General features: G+C 36.7%; 1 protein-coding gene across 3 annotated transcripts in view; it reads left to right on the plus strand.

Annotated features, from left to right (window-relative positions):
- The window catches only part of LUZP2 (leucine zipper protein 2), a 493,734-nt gene that overhangs the window by 2,655 nt on the left and 470,236 nt on the right, over positions 1 to 20,843 (plus strand). Inside the window, exon 2 of one of the 3 annotated variants that reach the window (XM_057507481.1) lies at positions 1,233 to 1,348. The exons of the other annotated variants lie outside the window; for them this stretch is intronic. The gene's annotated coding sequence lies outside the window, so the exon portion shown is untranslated. The remainder of the gene's footprint in view (positions 1 to 1,232; positions 1,349 to 20,843) is intronic. 3 annotated transcript variants of the gene reach the window in all.

Here is a 20,843-nt window from a genome sequence, read left to right on the forward strand (position 1 = left end):
TCTGTTAACTTAGTTTCTTAATCAGTGTTCTTATATGTAAAGCAAATGGCATTTCATATGCTTAGACCTTATTGAGCACATAGCAGAGGGTGGCAATTGCTAGATTTTCCTATAGTCTTTGGGTATAGTCAAGCTCTTTTCAGTGTGCCAGGAATGTGGATCTAAGATCTTGAGGCAAAAACAAAACAAAACAAAACAAAACACATTTGTTTCAACATCTCTTCCTGTGGGCATCTGTCTTTAATACCTTGCTGTTATCTTTCCAATAGATTTAAACTTCAGGTTTCTTTTAAAGTAAAGGCATTTGTTCTTTAAAACAAATGCTGCAATTAGAGGTAGTTACTACACAAGTTTTCTATACACAAGAAGGAAAATCTCTAAAACAATTCTGTCTTTTAAATATGAGTTTATGAATAGCTTTCTGTTTGCTCAGACCCTACATTTTTTGTAACAGCTTTAGATGCTGAAGCACAAAATTTCCATAATTTACACCATAGTGTGAACAGTGATCCCCCAATCAGAGTTACTTTGTCTTGAAAGAATGCTAGATATTCACCTTCAAGAATAGCCCAAAATTGTCCTCTCTTTTACTGCTAAACCCCATAGAGTTACAAAGAATTGTTTAATTTCTTAGCATATTGTCTCTCCTGTTTAAAAAGTATATATAAATTTAAAAAATCAAGTTAATGTTATGAATAATGTAGTTAATACTGAGACCCATTTAACCTGTGCACAAATAAATGTGATAAAGAAAGCAAACATATGTCTTGGTTTAATAGCTTCAGAGTAGAATGACTATACTTTTTAAATAGCCTCATACTGGAAAAGTATTAAGTTGCTATACCAAGGCAGCCAGCAATTCACTTCAGAAAGAAATAGTGTAGGTGTTGAAAGGAATAGTAAGGTATAAAAATCTGTAGAAGTCCTTGGTGGAAAGGAACCCATGGAGTGCTGGGAAAAGCTTGTGCTTTAGTCTGCTGAACCTCTGTTCCTTTATTGCTGTGATTCTTCTCTTGATGCATTTGGTTTACTGAGTTTTAAATGACTTAATGGGGAGAGAAACATGGCAGGAGAGGAATGAAGGTCTACTGACTTCAGGTGGTTTTCTATCAAGCAAGGACTTGAAGCAGATGGTAGGTTACAGTCATCCCAACACAATTCACCCCAGAGGTCTCTCTGGGACCCTCAGGTCAGCATTGGCTCTGCATGTTTACTTTGGAATTTATTTTTAGATGATACTATAGATTGAAGGTTCTCCAGGCTCCTATTTCCTCTGTGCCTTAATCTTTGCTCACCATAAGGCTGATGTATAGGATGAAGGAAAGACAAGAATCACAATAAAGACACAGTAAGTACCAACATTTTTATTTTTAAGCAAATAATCTGACATGGGAAGCAGTCTCACTTTAACTTACCCGAATTGATCTGAGGTAATGTGTGTGTGTTTTCCCAAGACTTGCACCCAGCGAGTCTGCCCCCACATGCCGTTATGTAGCGCTACATGCATTCCTTTGTGATAAGAACTGTACTGTTCTGTATAATCAGGTTAGAGAAATGTCTTTTCTAGACTAAGAAGATACTAACAAGCAGATGTTTTGACTTGTCAGATTTCAATTCTAGACCTCAGTTGCCTATTTCCAGTAGCAGTGTTTTAGACTTACTTGGTGATTATCTTGGTAGATTAAATTTTTCCTATGGCTAATGAAAGAGACATCTCAAGCATTTATGAGTTGACTGTAAAATTGTCCCAGACCAAACTCCATGTAATTGAAAGGGAGAACTTTACCTACCAACCAGGAAGCAAATGTTTCCTGCAACCACTAAGGGGTATGTAGTTGTAATGAATTATGTTTTCTCATCTATTTTCTGAGAACACTTGTGTATGGTGTGCATATGCATGCCTGTTTTTCACTGTCTTCTAGAGGAAAATCCCTTTAATAAATAAGGCTGTACCATTTCATTATCTTATTACATAGGTAATATTTAATATTAAGTTTTCTTCTCTGGAAAATCAACAGATCTGTTTCAACTTGTCTTCATAACCTTGAGAGATGTTTTTGATGTTTTCATTATTATACATTAAAAGTGTGCCTGTAATGAGTCAGTTACTCCATAAGGCATCAAGGCAATAAAATATTAGTTAGAAGTGTATGTTCCCATCATCAAGTCATGTGCAGAAAGAATTATATATAGGACAAAATTCGACAAATAACAACAACAGAAGTTTTAAACAAAATTCTAAGTGTGAATAGAGGAAAGTGAATAATACCAATTACAGAGTATCAAGTGTAATATCTGCTTTCCAAGGACAATGAGAGAAGTAACATTTTGTAATTGACTTTAATATGAAGCAGCACTTGTTAACTATGATGTTAGGTAAATGGAGTTTACAGTATTTCCTGGATCACACAGTAAGTGCTCAACAGGGGTTAGCATAGCTATTACTGTACTGTTTTGTCACAAAATTTTTGTATCTGCAATTGATTTGGACATAGAATAAATGAAAACCTGGATACAAATCAATTGGATGACACAAAATTAACAGGAATCACAGTCCTCATCTAAAAGAGAAAAGAATGTCAAAGAAGAGGAGAAGCAGGAGAAGTAATGAGGACTACCTGGTAACTAGGCTTTCAAAAGTATTTTGATGACAAAGTGCCTAAAAGGTGCCATGCACTTCAACACCATAAAAAGATTGCTATATTTAATTTAACATATATAATATGACTGAGCACAAAAGAATATATTTAGCTACTTAACTTGTATATCTGTTTAATAAAATTTAATTGTGTTTATAATTCATAAATCATAATATCAAATCAAAACTATGAGCACAGCATCAATTAATAAAGATGCTTTTACACTACTAGAAAAGGTTGTTCTAAAAGTTTCTACAGGTTCATTTTCTACTTGTTAATTGATTTCTCATCTATTAGTAATCTGTAAGAGATACAAACACTTAGAAAAATTAAGGAAAAAAGTAACATTGAAGTTTATTTTTTCTACTGAGAACAGTTTGAGAAATACTGATATAGAAGAGCCCAACTAATCTGTCTTAAGAATCATTGCATGAAATGGATATTATACTAAGCTAGTTTTGAACAAAATTTTAGAGATCTCTGCATGTCAATTACTTTGCATATAGTTTATCAGGAATTATTTATAGTTGTACCATGAAATTTTGACCATTAAATGAAAAAGATATTTTTCCCCATAAATTACTGTGTGTGTGTGTGTGTGTGTGTATGTGAATGAATGTGTGTTTATATCTGTCAGTTGAGTGGATCTTAGAACAGGGTATGATTTGCTGCTAAGGGAAAATGAAAGGCCTAGATCATGTTAAATCTGCATCAGAGAAAGGGCACATGTTTACTGTCCATCTAAGAACTTTGCTTCATGATTTTAGGAAACCATTCCATTCATACACAGGCTGAAGGTCAACCAAATAAACAACATATTCTGAAATGCTTTCATAAACACTGGGAAGCATCATTATACCATAGATAATGACTGCATTACAATTATGTCTGACTTGTTTGGTGTTACTTCCAAGTGTTTTAACTTCTTTGAGTGTATTTTAAAGTCTGTTATTGGGAAATATGTTGTGAATATAAGGTAGTGTTCTTGTCCAAAGCCCTGCATTTTAGACGTGAGAAAACTCGGGTCCAGAGTAACTGAGACTTGTCTAAGGCTACAGAGGGAAACCAAAACAAGAAGCCAGAACTTACCCCATTCTCTTTCTGTTCTGTCATGTGACTGTGCTCAGTGACATATCTCATCTGCAGTCAAGCCACATTAATTTTAAAACAAATTACCTGATCACGTACTACCATGAGAGAACAACAGGCTATAGTCAAAGGTAATTACAGTAATGAGGAGTTGAACACCATTTGTCTGTATTCAGTTGTTTTTTTGAAGAGTGAGATGGCCTAAAAAATGTTCCAGGTTATTTTGCAATCCCAAAGCAGTCATTTGTGAGTTCTCACTTTTGCGTACAATTTACCTCTGAAGAAATACACTTATAAGGGTTCCTGTTGATTTTTCAGTTCTGTTGTAAAGGTGATATTTCTGATGCCTTTGTGATCTTTTCATTGAAACTATTATCCGTAAATATAATTCTTAGCTCAACATTTGCTTATACATTCCTCACCTATTAAATTTATGCTGTAACTGTGTGTTTTTGTTCAATGGGCAGAATAATTAACTCTCTTACAAACATAAGTTACTAATTATGCTCACATCCAGCTTTAATATATAGTCCATTACATTTCATTTGGTTCACATGTCTCTACATTTTTGTCACAGCTATGGGCAATTTATAGTTAGGTAACCTTTTTAGAGTCAGGTGGTCATAAATTTTATCCTACAGGTACATATGGCAAGCTCTTTGCCTGATTTTGGATTGGTTAAGTACTCTGAGACTTGAATTTCTCATCTATAAAATCAAAACAATAATGTACAATATTTAGGGCATTTGGGATTGAAGAAAATGTATTTAAGTTCATTCTCAGTGTTTACACATAGCTAAACTCTGTAGTCCTTCAGGAGATCCTAAGACATGTTAGCTATTATTGTATGTAGAGATTACTATCTTGTTGATTTTATATTGAAAACCTCAAGCAATTAACATTTAATTTAGTGATTTTTCTAAATATCAAAATAACAAAAAGGATTCCTTAAATAAATTTCAAAGTTCTTGACTGATGCAGCCAAAATGATAACACAATCATGTTTTATTTCCTGATAAGATTCTGTTGGAGGCAGGGAGGGAATGTAGCCCAGCAATCGATCCTTAGGAATAAAAAGGGAACAAAAACATGCACTGACTTGTTGCCTTCCAAAGTAGTCCTTGCAATTGAGCTAAGGAGTTTCTGGGCCAGCCTTTATCTCCTGTCCCAATAGAGGATGTGGCATCCTGTGATGTCCTCTTGCCTGTCCTCCAGAGGGTTATGAGGCTTTCTAATTTCAGCCCTTTAGACTCAGGCTCAAAACATACTCTGAGCGGAAGCACTTACTCAGAGAGTAGCTGATCAATAGGGTAGCGTTTACAGGAGATATTTGTCCTGGAATATTTATAGGAAATATTTAAAATATGGTTTAAATTCAAAGATTATGTAACCAGACTTTGGATCAGCCTTACCAGCTACATGGCTTTAGAAATGTCAGTTCACAACTCTTAGCCACATTTTTTCTCATTAATAAAAAGGTGGTAACAATGCCTCTGTCATAGATTTGTCAGGAGTATTGAGTAAGCTAAGGTATATAAAGAATAGTGTCAAGCACAGAGAAATACAACTCAGTATATTTCAATTCTTATATTGTCTGATTGAATGTATCAGATTTTACCCTATCAGAGTGTACTTTCATTTCAGAAAGAGTGGTCCTTAATAAAATCTCCATGCTGGTGTTGGCAAGACAGAAGTGCTAGTGAAGAATTTTTTACCTCAGCTCTATTCTGCCTTGTTAAAGATGAAAAAAACTTTACTTTTCCTCTAGGTAAATGAAAATAATTTGAGGCCAAAGTGAAAGTCAATAATGGATCATCTTAACCAATTTCAGGAATGCTGATATAAACACCTGCAACATACTCAAGAAAAAATAAAGGAAACTAGTATGACCTGACCTAGCTATTTTGAGTCTGTTTTGGTCTGAAAGCTCCAAATTATGTTGCTAATATGGTTAAACATTAAATAAGTTTAATAAAATTATACTACCATAATACCATTATAAAGTTATAATATTATAATATCACATTAACGCCTTTATAGATGGTTCAAGTTTACCCAAAGGGATTTATCCTGTACTAGGACAGCATAACACCAACAAGCCTTTAATAAGTTAGTGGTTCTACAATTTTATGATTAAGTGGTCTCACAATGAGTTAAAGTTGGTCATGACCTCCACAGAATGGTGGAGAAGAAGGAGCTGTTCTGGCAACAGGACGTGAGAAACCTAGCATGTTGGGATTGAATGCTGTGTGCATAGGTAGATGGTAGGAGTGGAAAGGAAAGTTCCATCACTAGCCTTCATGTTTTCATTGTTTGCAGTCATTCATTGCTGGTCTTTCCAGTAAACTAAGTCTTTAGCATTGAGCAGACAAGAGGGGTAAAAATGCTCTGAATTATAAGAGAAATAGAAAATGCAAGAAAAATTGAAGTGATGATGTTGGCAAGAAGCAGATATGGTTGCGGAATCTTTACATTGTTGAGAGCATGTAGCTTTTTCCTTCAGGTGCCACAAAGTGAAATGTGAGCTCATTGTACAAATTCACATAAAAAATGTGGCAAACTGTCATTTTCAAATACTACAATTTTGAAAACTATTGGAAGATAATGAATCCCTTGTTTGCGTTGTATGCATCTTTATAATAATTGGCCATTTTGTACAAATGTAAGTTACAAGTTCAGCCAGTATTTTTAAGGACAAATTTAATTTCCCTGGCTCTAAGTAGAGTAAATGCTTATTTCTGTCACCACGTACTTCCTCGTGACATGTTATATGTGTTTTATCATGAGGGAGACTGAGTTTTAGACACATTATATGACTGGCCCACATTCTCCCAGCTGGGAAGTGGTCAGATTCTAGCCCATCATTCTAAGCATTGCTGTATGAATGAAACTACTGCACAGCCTATAGAACTTAATTTCTGTATAAACAGTCACTGAAGAAAAATAATGTATAATACAAATAATACCAAAACTAAACTGTGTTGGCAAATAACATTTATGAGGTGAGACAGGCTACAATTAAAATATTCTTAAAATTACACCTGAAATTAATATAATGTTGTAAGTTCTATGTACCTTCATTTTTAAAAGGTAATCTGATTTTTTTCTTTTAATTCTTAAAATAAATCAGCCAAAGAAATTATGATTTTGAAGACCAGCCAAATTGAAACCTTTATAATAAATATAAAAGTTTGCTGGTTAATCTCAATATTCCTGTGTAGAAATTATATATGTCCTCATATTAATGTTTCTCAAAGTATACTCCTCAGTGTACATAAATGAGAATCTCTTGGGTTGCTTGTTAACAAAGTAACTTCCTAGTCCCTACCCTAAATTTAGATTGGATTAGATTCTCTGAGAAAGGAGCCAGGGAGTTTTCATTTTAATGGGGAACTCAGATGCTTCTGATGTACATGAAAGACTGGAAATTTTTCATGCTTCTGTATTTGAGAATTATCAAGTCTAGAACACTTTGAAGTCTTTGGCATTTATTCAGCATGGACATTGCAGCTGAAGCGAAGAGGATGAATCTATTGTTATGTTTTTGGCAAAAATCACACCCATTTTCACATATATAAATAAATTTAATACTTGAATCTCTTGTCATGTACCAGGCTGCATTTTTCAGTCAAGTTACATGAAAATACTTCTCTGGATTATTATAAAAAGAAAACTGACAAAGCTGCAGAGGGCTGAGAAAATGCTAAAATAAACTGATATAATGTACTATATCATGTGGATTTATCAGGAAGCATACTCTTTAGAAAGTACTGGAAAGTGAGGTGAAATCTTATAGGTACTCTGAGAAGAATGAAAACTCCACCTTCTGCCTTAATGTTCATCACTCCAAGTTACATGATACAGATGCAGTGAAAATCAAGACCTGCATCTGAAGCTGTATAGCTTGTTGTTTCCCACTTGGGTCAGGAAATCAGAGTTTTCAGACCAAGTAGAAATAATATTTCACCTGGTAAAAATGAAAGTTTCGATTATCTCTTCAACCCTCCTTAACAGCAGGTGGTTTTACATGATGAGGAAAAACAGTTTTTTTGGATTTATTTTCTGGATTAAATAGAATGTGAAGCTATATGCCAGCAATATTGCCTTACTTCTTTTCCTCTCTGCAGAATCAGTTCTTCTGAAGTAACAAAGAAAGGAATAAAAAAATGATGAAATAATAAATACTAGCTAACAATTATGTATACCTTCAACTCAGTTAATCCTCGCAGTAAACTGTTGAGGTGGTTACTGATGTTGCCTCCATTTTACATATAGGTAAACTAAGGTACATAGGGGTTGATTGCCTGCCCAATGTTATAAACTGCTAAGTAATGGATTCTAAATTCCAGTGCCAAATAGCACCAGATAGAGCCTATGCTCTTAATCACTATGCTACAGCGCCTCCTAGTGTGTAACGTAAGGCACTGAAATGAGCGAGTCAGTGTCAGCCTGTGTTGTTAGCCTCATTTGTGGGTTCTGGTTTATACAGTGAGGGAAGGAAAGAAAAATAGAACATCTTCTCAGATACCTTCCAAGCTCACAACTAAAGATGATAGAAGATCCTTTTTTTAAAGTTCTAACTAAAATGTTTATTTTATTTTGATTTTACTGTGAAAGAAAATAATCATATGTGTGTATAATATTATCTTTATTCGTGAACATTGTTTCCCAAAATCCCAACTAGTGAACTACAGAGTTCTATTGCCTGGCTTCAGAGGGAAAACAAATTTTAGCTGTGGGACTTAGGAACATGTGGTAGGAATCAAACTGATCTGCATTCTAATTGCAGCTCAACACCTTCTACCTGTGTGATCCTGAGTACCTGTCTCAACTATTCATAATTCTAATTCAATTAGTTTATTCATGACTTAATTTAAAAATTAATAACAGTAGTCAAAGGTTATTGTTTGTTTTCAATAAATAAGAAAAAATGTACTATGCAGTTCTCTAGGGTTACTTGCCTTAATGCTTTTCCATGACTTCATGAAGGTACTTCATAGATTAGGGCATTAAGAATTAGAGAAAATAATACATCCAAGGTTACAAAATTACTAAAACATAGTAGTAGAATTTGAATACATGACGTGGGAAGCCTCAAGGTCAGGATCCTCAGGCAATGAAAGTTAATATTGAAATTCTTGGTGTCAGACACTTGGAAAGTAACTCAGAAACAAAGACGCTGTTGAGAATAAAATTCACACTAGTGTAAGAAAGAAACTTGTGTTATATGTGCACAGAGATGCCTGAACTAGGGGCTTCAGTGCATGGTACCTTTATACCCTCTCTTTGCATGCAAACCCTCAGAATATCCCTGTGTTGTAAATAGTGTCACCTTTTATTTTACAGATGTGAAAATTAGTAGACTCATCAAGATAAAAATCTATTTTGAAGACTGGCCACGTAATATTAGTAGTAGTAGTAATAATAATGATAATAATAGTAATAATAATAATAATAGCAGTCAGATTTTCCCTAGGAACTTTTAAGTGCTCTCGTTCTACTGGAACTGCACTTCCACTGGTAGTCAGAAGATGGCACTGTAAAGTACAAAGTACAATGCAGTCATATCTCTGTTCTAGATCTAACTCATTTATAGACTGACATATCTCAAAATTGTCACCTAAAAACAAAACTGACTTGATTTTACATCAAATTGATTATCATAGAGATATATGTATCTATGTATATGCATATGTGTGTATGTAACATATGCTGTATAGCAAACAATACATATTTTAACAAAATATACATATATATGTTTATAAACAGAGATTTTATACTTTTCTGAGAATGTATTCTTGAAAAAAGGCTTTGTTTGGTAATACACTGTTGTAGTTTTGGTTCCATTCATCACTACGGTGATTCCTATATGTTCACTTTCTCCCCTATGGGGTATTGGACCTGAAAATCTAGTAATGTATCCATTTCCCATATATGCTCTTTTATTCAAATGACATATTAAAAGAATTGTCAAGGAAAGACTTGAAAGAGGGAGAAAGCATTGTGTGAGGGACACAATAATATCTGGCATTTTTGTCATACATGCTCATACAGTTTCACATCGCCCTGTGTAACAATTATAGTAATAATCTTTTAATAGATGGGGAGAAAATTAATAATGACAGATGGGTGGCCCAGACCCAGGGCCAAGTTCCACTGTTCCAACACCAAAGTAACCTTGAGACCTAGAAAATGCAAGTATAAAGGAGGCTGAGTTATACTTTGTCTTGGTCGCCTTGAGCTGCTATACCAAAATAGCCTAGATTGGGTGGCTTAAGCAACAGACATTTATTTCTCACAGTTCTGGAGGCTGTAAAGCCCAAGAAGGTGCTGGCAAATCCAGTGTTTAGAGAGAGCACTCTTCCTGGCTTGCAGCCTGCAGGGTTCTTGTGGCATCCCTGTGAAGTGAAAGCAGAGAGGGGAAACACACTCTGCATCTCTTCCAAGGGCACTAATCTCATCATGAGGGCTCTGCCCTCATGACCTAATTACCTCTCAAAGCTTCAACCTTCTAATTCCATCCTGTGACAGAGTTTCAACACATGGATTTGGAGGAATCACAAACATGCAGTCAGTAACATGCCTGTTGGCTAGCTCCTGTACCTTGAAGGGCAGAGTCTGGCAGTTCAGAGCAACCTGGCTTTAGACTGTGGTGCTCCCTGTTTTCATTTCTGGAAGATGAAGCAAAGGCTGCCATCCTTGCAGGATTAAGGGAGGTGGTGTCTACACAATGTTTGGCATGTTTTCTCATACATGGTTTGGGTCCTATATTTTTGTCTCATTCATAACTCAATGTGAGTAAACCTTACCACTTTAATCAGATAAGATTCAGCTTCTTTGTATGTATCAGAAAACTCCAAATTACAGTGCCTGACACAAGATAAAAGTTTATTTCTCTATCACATAAGGCTTATGTAGAGGTAGGAAATGCAGGCCTGACTGATTCTCCAAGGTCAGCAAGCAGGGTTGCATCACAACTTCTGTGGGCCTGAGGTACTACTACCCTCATCTACTCCTTCCTCCAAGGATATGTAGATGTTTTATGACTGTGCTGATAGAAAGATGAAGATAGTGATATTATAGGTACTTAAACCAAAAAGTTGATTTAAAATTTTTGATTAAAAAGTTTTTAATATTTGTGGGTCCCTAACAGTATCTTGGACCATGGTTACTGTGCCCACTGTGCCTAATGGACAAGTTGGCCCTGTGCATAGGGACTAAGGCTCCATCCATCTCTCTGCTCTACTGTAGCCCTTGCCACCATGATCCAGTAGGGCTGCTGGAGCTCAAATCATCCTTTTGAACAGCAGCCTGGAATAGGGATATACCATCTTCATTTTATGAACACTTCTCATATGCTAGACTTAGTAGAATTGCCCTAACCAGTAGGGAAGCTGGGGCTTGCAGGCTCCCTACCTGGGCAAAATGCTCAGGTCAAAGCCAGAGTTTCATTTTTCATTAATACAAGACAAAGGGAGAATAGACATTGGAAGCTCTGTCATGTTGGCTTTGACTCCCCTTCTGGCTGCTTCTCTGATTCTCTGCTAGGTAAGTACTTCCCATTACTCCAAAAGAAGTTTTCCCCTTTGGATAGTTTAAGCTTAAAAAAATAGAGGTATTTATAACTAATGATTATTTTATATACTACTAAATATTTACCAACAGTAAAATAATATCAGTAAGTGGTTGAACCTTGAACTTAGTGTTTTCTGAAGGTAACCACTTTAAACACAAGGTTCACATGCATCCCATGGCCTTATACTGTGGTTTATATATAACAAGTATTTAAACATATGATTAAATATTTATTAAATAATTAAAATCAGACAATTTGCTTCATTGTTTTTCCTTACTTTTTGTGTATGTAGGTGGAAATAGAATATATAGTATAGATGATACATAAATTTTTAAGTAAATTATGTTATTATTAGGGAATCATATCTACTAGTTAGGTTAGCCTTTAGATCACACAGTGATGATACACAACTAGCATCTATATTTATTTATGTTTGGTTCCTGAATTTCCAGGGGCTACCATTTTAAAAAAAATTCTCCCCCTTGCAAGGATCCTTCCTTCAGAGGGGTGAAAAAAAAAGGGTGGAGAAATTTCTCTGTGCAGTTTTGTCCAACTGGGAGAGAGATGCTGTGATTATGATGACAGAGAGACTGAAATAATGAGTCATGGATGCCCGAGTGATCAGGGAAAGCAGTGAAGCCTCCATGGAGCCAGAAACAAAGGAAGAGCCCAAGGGTTAGGTCAGGTGTCTCCACAGGGTTGCTGAAGGATGTGGTGGTGGTCACAGGCTGAAAAAGTCAAGTAGTGATGGGGGCCAAATATTGATAGTATGAACCTTAAGAACCTTCTTGGAATCATAACATTTCAGATCTCAGTGGGTCTTTACTTACTACCCTACTTCTTCATTTTATGAATGTATAAATAGAGCCTCCTAGATGTCAAGTAACTATTCAAAGTGATAACAATAGTTAATAGTACAATTAAGAAAAGGAAAAGGAAAACAAACAAAACTCATATTACAATACATGTTTTATTGCCAATCTAGCTTCAGTCTCATAAAATTTGAGAGAACAGCATAATCTTGAGCTTACCTAACAAATGTAAAGCGTTCTGAAAACATTACAAATGAGTAATCATGGTGGTTTCCACTTTAAATGTCTGAATTGTTCTTTAACCTGAATGTAAGTGAAAAAACCACAGTGACTTTGAGTTCTTACTTGGTTACTTTTTAACACTTCTCACTAAGTTCGATACTAGTTTATATATATGTGGCTCCGGGAGGAAGGAGGGTTCCCTGCCCAGGGCAGGTTCCCCATAAATCCGATGAGACTGAAGGAAGACAAGTGAAAGGGCAGGTTGGGGGAAGGTTTTTATTTCTCACAGGTCCGTCTTTCTCCTGATGTGCTCCCAAGTCCTCCCTCTGCAGCCCAGCTGGTGAGCCAGCTCCATCTGTCCCTGCGGCTGCACATGCAGACCTGCTTCCCCCGACCCCTTCCAGGAGGAGCTCCATGGGCAGGTCCCTGGTGACTGGCCAGCACCAGACCAATTAAATAAGATACCAGGAATGGAGGGGAGAAGAGAATGGCTGTTAATTTCCACTCCTTGCCCAAAGTCAGACCAGCAGTGGTAAACATTCCATTGGTATACAAACAGGTGCTGTTTGCTTATCACTATCAGGGCCAAGCGTGAAATTCTGATTGAAAACTTCCATTTATCCAACAATGTAATATAGCTTGGCTTGACAAAATGGGTCTTTTGCATTCTGGCTTTAATGTTTCTCCTTTCTGGCATAATTTTACTCTGAATCTTGGTTTTGATGACAATTATGGTGACAATTTTAACAAAATAGACAGTGATTTTTTTTGTTGTTGCCACCTGAGACATTAATGTGATATTCTTTCAACTGATGGAGACAAGCTAACATCAAAAACTTCTCTTAAAGATAAAAGAATGAAAATTGTATATGGTGACATGCCATATAACCAAAAATGAAGTCGCTTTTACATGGTTTTGAATTCACAAATGATATTACCATGTCTGAGGTGGAAACATCTATACGTGAAAGAAAACCTACAGTCATAAGATGGTTGGTTATGACCCTGTAATAACCCTGGTAAAGTTTTATTTTACTTTATTTTAAAAATCAATGTAGCAAGTAAGAGAAAGGTATGGATGAGATTTGTTCCAGGCCAACAACTATATCTTAAAGTACTTTCAGATATTAGGAAAACATAAATTTATCAGTAGCCACTTTTAAATTATATTTCTAGTGTGATTGTCCCTCTAAAGAATTTAAAGTGCAAAGATTGTTCTTTTTTAATATGCTCAAGACCTTTATAATGCAATATCAATAAGGTTTTGTCTGTCGCTCCCCTCTGTCCATCATCCCATATAGCTACCATAAGTTTTAGGACCAGAATTTGGATTCGAAACCCTGATTCTGAAGTCTAGATTGTACCGTGGGAGATCAGTGGATGAATCCTACTAGTACTAAGCAAAGTCTGAATTCTGGTAGAAATATGTGGATTTGCTCTTTCAGAAAATCCCCAACTTTTATCTCCCTACAACCTTACAGAGGCGGAATTATCCCAAAGAAGTGATGAAAAGGTGATAGGCTAGGAAAATAAGAGTTTCCAGACAGAATGCTAAGTGGAGGATCAAATAAAAATAGAACAGATTTAATGTTTTGATGTGTGCAAGTATAGTACATTCGGCAAAAATCATCAGGATTCTCTGGCTGCATTAGTACTAAAAAGCACATCTAGGGGATAAAAAAGATCTCTGGAAAATAGAATGCTTTGAAGGAGAGTGGTAAGCGCAGTGCCCATAAACAGATGCCACTGGTGTTAAGCTAGTTTGTGGAAGAGGGGTCTGAATTGGTGAGAGAAAAATCCTCCACTGAATGTGAACAGTGACAATTGTCTGTCATTGTTTTTGTTTTTCTGGCAATAAACAGGACATGACAAGACAAAATGACAAGAAGAGGGACATAGTTGGTGATGATGAGAGCCTTATTCTCATTCCTAGAGAAACTGAGAGTATAATAACATGAAAAGAATGGATACAGAATAAGTGAGCCTGCCATAGAACTGAGTGATCCTGAACAAATAAGCTGTCTCCACATCTTAGGGGAGCTGCTAAGGCAGGCAGCCCTAAGGGGTTGAATGAGAAAGGCATGCTGTGGTATAAGGGGAAAATGCAAAATGAGTTCATGTCCAGTCTCTCTCTAGCCCACTTCTCAGCTAGCTGATTATGAATTTCACTTTGTGGGGAATGGTTTGCTGTCATCTCTGTATGGAACCAGCTCAATTTATACTGTATGTTGTTATATAAAGAAAATTATTAACATATTTCTGTGGTTAGGTTTTCAGTCCTCTTTCTTTTTACTGGATATTCTCAAGGATGAGGAGGTTTTGACAACACAGGAATATTACATGAAACTAATTGCCAGGACATTATTTTTTAAAGAATTCTCCCCACTAGTATTGGAGAAAGCAATAGTGTTGAAATAAGCCCCTCAAATGAACAGCTCTGTTGGAGTGTCTAGCTCAAGGAAAGCCGAATCCCTAAAACCAGGGACTGGATGGGACAGGTTCAAGCTATTGAACATAAGAGTTGAACATAAAAGCTAAGTTTTCTTATCACTTTGAGTTAGGAGTCCCAAAGAGGAGAGTGAGTGAATAATAATAGTAAGAGCAAAGTTGTGAGTAATCACTGTCATTTTGATTTTTCTGCTGATTTGAGCTCAGAGGGCCTGAAAATGAAGGATTCTGGGAGTCAGTTATATGCCATTTCCCAGATTCCTGGCAGAGACTAAAGCCTGGAAGCCTGTCATAAAATCTTCGAAATTTACACAATTAACCCAGGGCCTCTTTTACAGGGGCTATACATTCATCCAGAAATTTTATTTTTATTTTTTTCCTGGAGCAGATGATGGAGTCATATACTATGCCCAGTAGCCCATGATGTGTGAGGTAAAAGGAAGGAAGCGATAGTTGTGCTGGTGAGACCATGTCTGCTGTAATTCATTCTTCTCCTACAGGAGAGGTTTAGTTTCCTAGATTCAGGGACCCCAAGCTATACATAACACTTTTGGAATCCAGCAAGAGTAATAACTTGGCAACTGGTTGGCTTAATAGCAAAAAAGGGTATGTAAATTAATCCAATTAATACTTAGTAAGAATCTAATACATGCCAGGAAATAAAGTTAAGAGCTTGGGAGCTCAGATGTTTAAGAATGAACCCTTTATAAAAAATGAGGGAGACTAAATATCCAAACAGAAGAGTAAAGTTCTCCACCTCCAGGACTAGAGGAGGGCGAGCTGTGGAAGGTGTCACAAAAGTAAATAACTTTTCTATAGGTTTCAACAGTTAGAGGGAAGTTTTTAGGCAAAAATTTTGCTTAGGAAATAAATTTTAAGAAGAAAACAACAATGTGTAATAGCACCAAGATTAAATAATAGTAATAATTATAATAATGCAAAGTCATGGGCTCTATGTAGAACAGTAAGAACTTAGGGGGAAGCAGATGAGTAGTTTGCCCATATTCTATACTTTAAAAGAAAAAGCTCTTCTTATGGATATAAATTTGGATTAAAATTTGATGTGACTTGTGTAGGCCAAGCAGTTCTATATTAAAAGTTTATATGTAACTAACATGTTATCATCTACAAATATTTTTTTAAATAATTTTCCGTTATCACTAGGACACTATTGTGTTCACAAAGAAATGACACACATCTGCCTTTGAGCAGGCACTGTGTAAGCACAGGTACACACACTACATTTTTAGCCTTTTATAAAATTGTATGATAACTGTACAGTATTGCCTGTGTCAGGATCAGGAATCCTGATCTCTGAGGATACAGGTAGCCTCAAAAGTCCTCAAGACTAAGTTCCTGCCTCTGTAAAGAAGGATAGAGTTAGAACACAGCAAGCAGGGAAAATACCATAGTGAGTCCATATTGTTGGCAGGGTATCAGTTCAGCCCAACATCCAACATTCTAGAGATGGAGGAGGTAAAACAGTGTCAATGCATTTAGATGCTGTGATGGACCTTCTTGGTCCCTGGTCCAGATTCTCTCACTGGGAGTATCCCCATTCACCATTTGCTGTTTGGGTTCCCAATGGCTCACAAATGCCCATCTCCAGAAATATGACCTTGAGCATCATGACATTCTCCTGCCAACCCTGAGTGTTAATCACCCTCTCTCTCAGTGTTGCCCTCTCCCATCCCTGACCTCCCCTAACAATGCCCTGCCCACTGCCCCTGCGTATTATGTATTTTCTCCCCCATCTTCCCTATCTCCCTGTGCCTAATTCAGCCTCCTCCCTAACCACCAAGTATTATACATCCTCTCCTTCCATGATCCCATCTTCCAACTCCCTTATGCCCTGTCCTACACCTCCACAGCCAATGGCCATATGTCTGACTGATATGCAGGTAGAAACAGAATGCCTCCTGCCTCAGTGTATGTGGTCCCTCTGGTGCAGTTCATGCTCCAAAGCTCCCCTCTGGACCAGGTGAAGCTAACCTCCTGCTGGGACCACTTCCTTGCTGAACATTTTTTTTTTAACTATTCTTTTTTTTTTTTTTGTATCATTAATCTACAATTACATGAAGAACATTATGTTTACTAGGCTCCCCCTTCACCAAGTCCCCCCCACATCCCCGTTCACAGTCACTGTCCATCAACATAGTAAGATGCTGTAAAATCACTACTTGTCTTCTCTGTGTTGCACAGCCCTCCCTGTGCCCCCTCCCCACTATACATGCTAATCGTAATGCCCCCTTTCTTTTTTTCCCCGCCCTTACCCCTCCCTTCCCACCCGTCCTCCCCAGTCCCTTTCCCTTTGGTAACTATTAGTCCATTCTTGTGTTCTGTGCTTCTGCTGCTGTTTTGTCCCTTCAGTTTTCTTTTGTTCTTATACTCCACATATGAGTGAAATCATTTGGTACTTGTCTTTCTCTGCCTGGCTTATTTCACTGTGCATAATACCCTCTAGCTCTATCCATGTTGTTGCAAATGGTAGGATCCGTTTTTTTCTTATACCTGAGTAATATTCCATTGTATGTACCACATCTTCTTTATCCATTCATCTACTGATGGACATTTAGGTTGCTTCCATATCTTGGCTTTTGTAAATAGTGCAGTGATAAACATAGGGGTGCATCTGTCTTTTTCAAACTGGAGTGCTGCACTCTTGGGTAAATTCCTAGAAGTGGAATTCCTGGGTCAAATGGTATTTCTATTTTGAGCATTTTGAGGAACCTCCATACTGCTTTCCACAATGGTTGAACTAATTTACATTCCCACCAGCAGTGTAGGAGGGTTCCCCTTTCTCCGCAACCTCACCAACATTTGTTGTTGTTTGTCTTTTGGATGGTAGCCATCCTTACTGGTATGAGATATCTCATTGTGGTTTTAATTTGCATTTCTCTGATGACAAGCAATGTGGAGCATCTTTTCATGCGTCTGTTGGCCATCTGAATTTCTTCTTTAGAGAACTGTATATTCAGCTCCTCTGCCCATTTTTTAATTGGATTATTTGCTTTTTGTTTGCTGAGGTGTGTGAGCTCTTTATATATTTTGGATGTCAACCCTTTATCGGATCTGTCATTTACGAATATATTCTCCCATACTGTATGATACCTTTTTGTTCTATTGATGGTGTCCTTTGCTGTACAGAAGCTTTTCAGCTTGATATAGTCCCATTTGTTCATTTTTGTATTTGTTTCCCTTGCCCGGGGAGATATGTTCAAGAAGACGTCACTCATGTTTATGTCTAAGAGATTTTTGCCTATGTCTTTTTCTAAGAGTTTTATGGTTTTATGACTTACATTCAAGTCTTTGATCCATTTCGAATTTACTTTTGTGTATGGGGTTAGACAGTGAACCAGTTTCATTCTCTTACATATAGCTGTCCAGTTTTGCCAGCACCATCTGTTGAAGAGATTGTCATTTCACCATTGTATGTCCATGGCCCCTTTATTGAATATTAGTTGACCATATATGTTTGGGTTAATGTTTGGAGTCTCTATTCTGTTCCATTGGTCTGTGGCTCTGTTCTTGTGCCAGTACCAAATTGTCTTGATTACTGTGGCTTTGTAGTAGAGCTTAAAGTTGGGGAGTGAGATCCCCATCACTTTATTCTTCTTTCTCAGGATTGCTTTGGCTATTTGGGGTCCTTGGTGTTTCCATATGAATTTTTGAACTATTTGATCCAGTTCATAGAAGAATGTTGTTAGTAATTTGATAAGGATTGCATCAAATCTGTATATTGCTTTGGGCACGATGGCCATTTTGACTATATTAATTCTTCCTAGCCAAGAGCATGGGATGAGTTTCCATTTATTAGTGACCTCTTTAATTTCTTTTAAGAGTGTCTTATAGTTTTCAGGGTATAGGTCTTTCACTTCCTTGGCTAGGTTTATTCCTAGGTATTTTATTCTTTTTGATGCTATTGTGAATGAAATTGTCCTCCTGATGTCTCTTTCTATTAGTTTATTGTTAGTGTATGGGAAAGCCACAGATTTCTGTGTGTTAATTTTGTATCCTGCAACTTTGCTGAATTCGTTATTAGCTCTAGTAGTTTCAGAGTGGAGTCTTTAGGGTTTTTTATGTACAATATCATGTCATCTGCAAATAGTGACAGTTTAACTTCTTCTTTACCAATCTGGATTCCTTGTATTTCTTTGTTTTGTCTAATTGCCATGGCTAGGACTTCCAGTACTATGTTGAATAACAGTGGGGAGAGTGGGCATCCCTGTCTTGTTCCCGATCTCAGAGGAAAAGCTTTCAGCTTCTCGCTGTTCAGTATGATATTGGCTGTGGGTTGATCATATATGGCCTTTATTATGTTGAGGTACTTGCCCTCTATGCCCATTTTGTTGAGAGTTTTTATCATAAATGGATGTTGAATTTTATCGAATGTTTTTTCAGCATCTATGGAGATGATCATGTGGTTTTTGTCTTTCTTTTTGTTGATGTGGTGGATGATGTTGATGGATTTTCGAATGTTGTACCATCCTTGCATCCGTGGGATGAATCGCACTTGGTCATGGTGATGATCCTTTTGATGTATTTTTGAATTCGGTTTGCTAATATTTTGTTGAGTATTTTTGCATCTACGTTCATCAGGGATATTGGTTTGTAGTTTCTTTTTTGATGTGGTCTTTGCCTGGTTTTGGCATTAGGGTGATGTTGGCTTCATAGAATGAGTTTAGGAGTAACCCCTCCTCTTCTATTTTTGAAAAACTTTAAGGAGATTGTGTATTATGTCTTCCCTGTATGTCTGATAAAATTCTGAGGTAAATCCATCTGGCCCGGGGGTTTGGTTCTTTGGTTGTTTTTTGATTACCGCTTCAATTTCGTTGCTGGTAATTGGTCTGCTTAGATTTTCTGTTTCTTTCTGGGTCAGTCTTGGAAGGTTGTATTTTTCTAGGAAGTTGTCCATTTCTCCTAGGTTTCCCAGCTTGTTAGCATATAGGTTTTCATAGTAGTCTCTAATAATTCTTTGTATTTCTGTTGGGTCCGTCGTGAATTTTCCTTTTCGTTTCTGATTCTGTTGATGTCTGTTGACTCTCTTTTCCTCTTAATAAGTCTGGCTAGAGGCTTATCTATTTTGTTTATTTTCTCGAAGAACCAGCTCTTGGTTTCATTGATTTTTGCTATTGTTTTATTCTTCTCAATTTTATTTATTTCTTCTCTGATCTTTATTATGTCCCTCCTTCTGCTGACCTTAGGTCTCATTTGTTCTTCTTTTTCCAATTTCGATAATTGTGACATTAGACCGTTCATTTGGGCTCGTTCTTCCTTTTTTAAATATGCTTGGATTGCTATACACTTTCCTCTTAAGACTGCTTTTGCTGTGTCCCACAGAAGTTGGGGCTTAGTGTTGTTGTTGTCATTTGTTTCCATATATTGCTGGATCTCCATTTTGATTTGGTCATTGATCCATTGATTATTTAGGAGCATGTTGTTTAGCCTCCATGTGTTTGTGAGCCTTTTTGCTTTCTTTGAACAGTTTATTTCTAGTTTAATGCCTTTGTGGTCTGAAAAGTTGGTTGGTAGGATTTCAATCTTTTTGAATTTACTGAGGCTCTTTTTGTGTCCTAGTATGTGGTCTATTCTGGAGAATGTTCCATGTGCACTTGAGAAGAATGTGTATCCTGTTGCTTTTGGATGTAGAGTTCTGTAGATGTCTATTAGGTCCATCTTTTCTAGTGTGTTGTTCAGTGCCTCTGTGTCCTTACTTATTTTCTGTCTGGTGGATCTGTCCTTTGGAGTGAGTGGTGTGTTGAAGTCTCCTAGAATGAATGCATTGCATTCTATTTCCTCCTTTAGTTGTATTAATATTTGTTTCAGGTATGTTGGTGCTCCTGTATTGGGTGCATATATATTTATAATGGTTATATCCTCTTGATGGACTGAGCCCTTTATCATTATGTAATGTCCTTCTTTGTCTTTTGTTACTTTCTTTATTTTGAAGTCTGTTTTGTCTGATACCAGAATTGGAACACCTGCTTTCTTCTCTCTGTTGTTTGCTTGAAATATCTTTTTCCAACCCTTGACTTTAGTCTGTGCATGTCTTTGGGT

This window comes from Manis pentadactyla, chromosome 9 (assembly GCF_030020395.1).
Source record: "Manis pentadactyla isolate mManPen7 chromosome 9, mManPen7.hap1, whole genome shotgun sequence".
Lineage (NCBI taxonomy): Eukaryota > Metazoa > Chordata > Mammalia > Pholidota > Manidae > Manis > Manis pentadactyla.